The following is a 6,392-nucleotide window of genomic DNA, read 5'->3' as shown; positions in this document are numbered from 1 at the left end:
AGAGGGGGGCTAAGAAGGAGGGGGGGCTGAAAGGGGCATTCAATCAATGCATTCCACGGTACCATATCCCTTTTGATCAAGGCATGAAACAATTTTTGGGCATCAACCATGTGTGCCCACATTTATGATACATGTCAATAAGACGATTTGCCACCCCAGTTACGATAGTCTCAAGGCCAACTATGCTAATGTGAGAATGTAGTTCCTTTCTAGTTTCTAGAGATGGTGTGGCACCACACACTTTAAGAATGGCAATAAAGGTACAACTATTTGGTGAAAGAAAGAAAGAAAGAAAGTCTATTAACATCCACGGGAGACCAAGAGGTCTATGGGACAACATGAAAGCCAACTAGTACATCAGCTTAGGGAGGGTAGCTCCAAGGGAGTGCATAAAGCAGCTCCAGCTATTTAGAGTACCTACATTATGACTTGGAAAGAAACATAATCGGCCATACATTAGTTTAAGATTGAGAGTCTTTTGGCTTGGATTTAAACTCTTTAATAAGTGCTACGCCCTCATGGTACACTACCCATTTTCCATCATTCCTTGCAGCCTTGATCTTAGCTAATTTCGCTGCCTTGCTTTTCAATTGAGCTTGTAAGTTCTTCAGCTATCTATATCTTAGTTCACATGAAAGCCAACTAGTACATCAGCTTAGGGAGGGTAGCTCCCAGGGAGTGCATAAAGCAGCTCCAGTTATTTAGAGTACCTACATTATGACTTGGAAAGAAACATAATCGGCCATACATCAGTTTAAGATTGAGAGTCTTTTGGCTTGGATTTAAACTCTTTAATAAGTGCTACGCCCTCATGGTACACTGCCCATTTTCCATCATTCCTCGCAGCCTTGATCTTAGCTAATTCCGCTGCCTTACTTTTCAATTGAGCTCGTGTAAGTTCTTCAGCTATCCACATCTCAGTTCCTTTCAGCTTGTAGGATTTAAACTTTTCCATCATTCCTCACAGCCTTGATCTTAGCTAATTCCGCTGCCTTACTTTTCAATTGAGCTCGTGTAAGTTCTTCAGCTATCCATATCTTAGTTCCTTTTAGCTTGTAGGATTGTCGGAGAAGCTTGACTCGTAGATCCCGTGAGTTAAGCGTAATGATAGCATGACCTTTATACTGTAAGATACGAGTTGCTTTGGGTTCATCGTCATCATCAAGAGCATCATCCTTATGAACTGTCCAATCTATATTAGGCATGACTGCTTTGACATGTGCTAAGGTGTCACTGAAAGAGTCCTCTTTCAAAGCATTATCATGCCTAGATGCACGTTCTTTAATCTCTTCCTGAATGTCAGCCTTATTAACCTTTGCATCAAACTCCACAATCACTTCCTTCTTTGTGGTCTATACTTCAGTGTGAACTAGATCTTTGAATGTGGAGACTAGCTGGGGAAGCCTTGCAAGATTTTACAACCTCGTCGGTGACTACTTGCTTGCTAGGTCCTTCTAGAACCTGAATTCTAGCTACTGCATCTGCCAGTTGTATCTTTAACTCTCTTACCTGCTCTTGTAGATAAAACATCTTGTCATGGTGCCCAATGATGGGTCGGTATAGACCTCATCGTAGGTATGTATGTGCATACGGAGAGGGTGTCATAGCTGCAATGGTGGCGTATCGGGACCTGCTGCCTGAGGTGATTGGGGTTGGGGGGGGGGGCTTCGAAGGACCATGATCTTCTATTTGTGCATAAAGTCTAAAGGCCTCATCATTTTTTTGTTGCTGTGTGTACCCTAGGATGATTGCAGTCCACATGATTGCATCACAATGAGGCAGTCCATCAATTTCCATCAATTACACACTGTGTATCCTCTAGGCTTCCAAACTTTATACATATTCACCAAGGTGTTTCCCACAAATCCATGTAAGTGCATGCAACTCTCTACTACTTGGGAGTGGATTGCTCTACCCTTCTCTGGACATGGAGTATTCACTATCTGCTTCCCTTGCTCCATTGCTGCTAGGCTGTTGCAAGCCTTCAATGCCCCAACAAAGGTTTTGGAAGGGAATGCCTTGAAGGATGTGTACATATCCTTTGGAATGTGGTGGCTAGAGATTGCATAACCCAAATGACATCATGACTCTATATGTAAATATTGTCCATTCTATTGCAAATGCATAACCCAAATGGCATCATGACTTTGTATGCAAATATTATTCTTCTATTTGCAAATTCCATCTTTGATTGAGCTTTTGGGGGGTTATAACCACTAACTTCATCCAAGGAACTATAAGCTATTGATCCTCCAATATTGTATTTGTAGTGGTAGGGGATAGTAATCTATGATTGTGGCAGCGTTTACATTTTTGAGATTCATACACATCCTCATCTTCTTATTCTTTTAGGCACAATGATTATTGGGGACAGGTAAGATTATGGTGCGAACCAACCCTTGGGGCTCCTTTTTCCTCCACTTAGGAGGTCTTCTCCCCTCGGATTAGCATTAAGGTTGGGGTACAATGCATTGTAGAGGATATATAGCCTCATTATGACACCCACACTTGGAATATAGATTGTGTCTCTATGTGTTCACCATTATTTCCAACATATGGTGTCAGAGTAGCGTTACCTGTCTCAACTCTCTCTCTCTCTCTCTTTCTCTCTCTCTGCGTGTGTGTGTGTGTGTCTCTCTCTCGTGCTGCTTGGAATCATTCACAATACTATCACTCTATTGGGAGAAGATTCTGTCTTCAAGGCTCAAGCTATTATAGCTTGTTCCATTGATCTTGTTGCTATTTTGGAGGTGCGCAGGACTGATTTTAGCTAGTCTCCTACAGCCTCTAGACCTTCTAGTGGTCTATAGGTGTTTTGCTTCTGTTTTTGAACCGTTCTTAAGCGATTGTCTCTGATTTGAGGCATTTCTATTCTTAAGTTCTGCCTTTGATGTGAGGCCTTTCATTTCATGTTCGTCACTGGAGGAGTATTAACTGGACATTTAATGGCTGTTTCAGACTTGACGACTGTTGGAGAAGTCTCTTCCATTTTGTAGCCATTTCATCAATTTGAAGTGGCCATCCCCAATTGTTTTGAGGCGCCATTGTTTTGGACCTACTTTTGGAATCAGTTTACCAGTATTTTGGAGCTGATAACTCTGTTCATGGATGAGCTGCGCCTACTCGCGGTACATTGCTACTGTTCTAGCTCCAATTTTCTGTACTTTGTTACGGAGCAGTTGCCTCTATTATGAAGCTGTCGCCATACTTTTTGTGACCTAATTGCTGAGAAACACCTTCGCATACGTACAAGGAAGCCAATAGAGGTAATCATATTGATTTGTTCCTACCTTGGATTCTACGCAAGTTTCTATCCTAGTTGATCTGCCCGGATTTTCATTCTGGATCTGCCCTGATTTTTATTCCAGTCCTGCTGAAATTTTTATTATGGATCTGCCTGTATTTTTATTCTGAATTTGCCCAGATTTGCCTCTTAATTTACCTGAATTCTATCTCAATTAGCCCAATTCTAACTTGCTCCTTGGATCCATCCGGCCTCTCGAATCTTTTTGCATGTAGATTGATCCTGCTCCCTATACTCTTGCTGCCCTGAGTCCTGCCCTTGTATCCTATTCAACTCCCAGATCATGTCCTAATCCTAGATTCTATCATTGATTCATTTGGCTCCGTGGATTCTTGTTCTCTTTCAGATCTGGATAGGCCTGAATTTTCACCTACTGCTTAACTTCCACTCTCATTCCACTCATGATTTTGCACAGATTCCTGGTTTCAATTCTTCTTCCTAGATTTGTTAATTACTCTTTCGGATTTTATTGAGTACACTTGGTAGGTTTGAGCACTCAAAAGGAGTTGCATTAAGTTGCTCGCAGAAAATTGGGGCCTTTGCTCTTTTTGCTTGCATTTTTTGCCTGTGCCAAGGGGAAATTTGTTCTGCAGGTAGTGTCAGGTTGCACTTATTTAGCCAAGCACTGGCTTGTGGGTAAATGCATTTGGTGTAGAAACCACACTGTAAGTGAATTTTGTGGGTAGTTTGTGCTAAGGCTCAAAATGACAGCTTATTTGATGGAACTTTGCCTCAAGAAAATAAGCTTGATGACACCAATAACTCCTTATGGAGTCCATAGTTAAAAACCTGTTGGTTACCAAAGGTTTATGGGGATTTGTAAATGGGGATGAACCCTCTTCTGTTGAAGTTGCTTCCCATGCAACAGCTAGTAGAAGCTAGGCTACAGCAGTGGCTAGGCCTACACGTGTAGAAGTTGCAACTTCTACAACTAAACAAAGAAGGTGGGATGCCCATGTTGCACAAGATCTTGCCTTGATTTCTTTGTCAATGAAGAGGTTTATGATTCCACACGTAATATCTTTGCAGGACTTCTTCACATGCCTGGCATGTCTTGCACAATGTATCAATTTACTCTCGAATATGGGTGATATTATTTCTAAAAAAAGATGATCTCTAGGACACCTCAATCATTCTTGAAGTCCTACCTGAACTTCTACACTTCTCTTGTCTTTGAGAGGAAATGCTCATCCTTCATAGTTTGAGGAGCTAGTCGGTCCATTGTTGCAAGAGGAATAGACAGGGAATAATAAGTCTTCCTCTTCCCATAGTGCTTTCTAGAATAAAGGTGGTGCACGGTTTAAGGCTACTTTAAGTTGGCTACCTGACAATGCAAAAGACATGGGCAAGCAAGGAACAAGGGAAGATGCCATTACCGGTAGAAGCCATGTCATCCTATCAATGAATGTAGGAAGATATTGGAGAGAGAAAAGAAGAAGGAAGCTTTGAAGAGTTTCTTGTATGTAGCTATGATTCCGACATTTCACTTAGTGTGATTGACACTTCAAAATGCAGTTTGATATTTCATAGTGATGCATCAAAGCACATAATTTCCAAGTAACACTTGTTTGTTGATTTGTAGCTTGCTCTTATTGGCAAAGCTGTATCGTGTTCAAACAATATTTAGTATCCTATGAAGGGAGTCGGAAAGATTGTTCTTTCATCAGTAGATGGTACTAACTCTGTATTCCTTTATGTTCGAGTCATATACAAGAATCTGCATTTTATGTCCTCTTCTGGTAGAAGAGATATACTGTCATTTGCTAGGATGATCAGTGCATTTTCAGAGAAAGAGAAAAAGACTACCACCGGAGACCTCTCCACGGAGACCTCTCCAAACATGTGTGTGAAGGATGCAATTTGGGAAGGATGTGTAGGAATACCTTCCAATGGAATGGATCTATTCAGGCTATTAGGACATTATATTTCATAGACCGTAATGTGTGTGGCCCCATGAAGACATCATCCATGGGAAAGTATGTATATTTTTGTTAGAAAAAGATATCCCACCAGAGGGTATCCTACAGCGGAAGACTGATATATTAGCCCAGGAATTACATGCGGAAGTGGTTCACTATGGAATCAAGCTTCATCAAGTGTGTGTACTTCACAACCATTCATGTGTATGCAGACCAGCAAATAGACTGTGCTCATAGCTAAATATAGAAGCAACTCATATATATTTCTGTCCGTCCACAAACTGGACAAGATACAGTACCAAAAGGTTCTCCTACTATGTGCCTGGGACCTCTAGATCTCTGAGCCTGCGTGCTCCATTGAGCGTATACAGGCTCTCTGTCCAAAGGATCTCTTCCACCTTGCTGTCCGGAAACTCAGCCTAGGTGGGCTGCCATTCTAGCTCAGTCTGCAGCTCTTCTGGGTCACCTTCTCCTCCTGAATGTAGGCCCAAGGTTACCCAACTGCTGCTCCTGTCTGCTGTCCTGAGGGCTGCTCCAAGTGATGAGTAGTGAGAATCCCCCTTTGCTTCAACAACACCAGTCAAGCACCTAGATGACTCCAGGCACTCATTGCTGTCCATCACCTTCACAAAGGATCCAGACTCCTCTTCTGACCAATCCTCAATGTCTGACATCCTAATAGTAACACCGGGTCCACATATCTAATAGCAACAGCACATGGAGTGGCCACCAACAAAAGTTTGCCTACTGCCACCTGAGCTGACTCCTCTGACTCTAAATTGGCACCCTTCTTCTTCCGATCAGCCTTCTTCTTTTTGCAATCTTTCACAAAATATCTTGGCTCATCGTCGCAGTAGAAGCGGTTTCTCTCTTTCTTCCTCTTCCTTTTGTTGTCTTCATCTGAAGAGTCCGCTGCGTTGTCAGATTTAGGCTTGCCTTTGCCAAGGTTACCCTTGCCCTTGCCTTTTCTCCTGCCCTAAGCTATCGGGGCCTTGCTATCCTTATCCGTACTGTTGTACTTATTTTCCCTAGCTTCTTGCTGCAGCAGCAGTGGAACCTGCTCCTCGAAAGTCATCGGTGCCGTCCTGTGCCCTGCAGTCACCATAATCGCAAAACTACTATAGCTCTCAGGGAGCATTCCCAACAACAATCTTGCCATCCTTGTCTCG

This window comes from Dipteris shenzhenensis, chromosome 16, assembly GCF_047967505.1.
Source record: "Dipteris shenzhenensis isolate YYH24624 ecotype China chromosome 16, Dip_SZ_1.0, whole genome shotgun sequence".
NCBI classification, from domain to species: Eukaryota; Viridiplantae; Streptophyta; class Polypodiopsida; order Gleicheniales; family Dipteridaceae; genus Dipteris; species Dipteris shenzhenensis.
The sequence above is the reverse complement of the archived record's forward strand: the minus strand, read 5'-3'. Positions refer to the sequence as shown.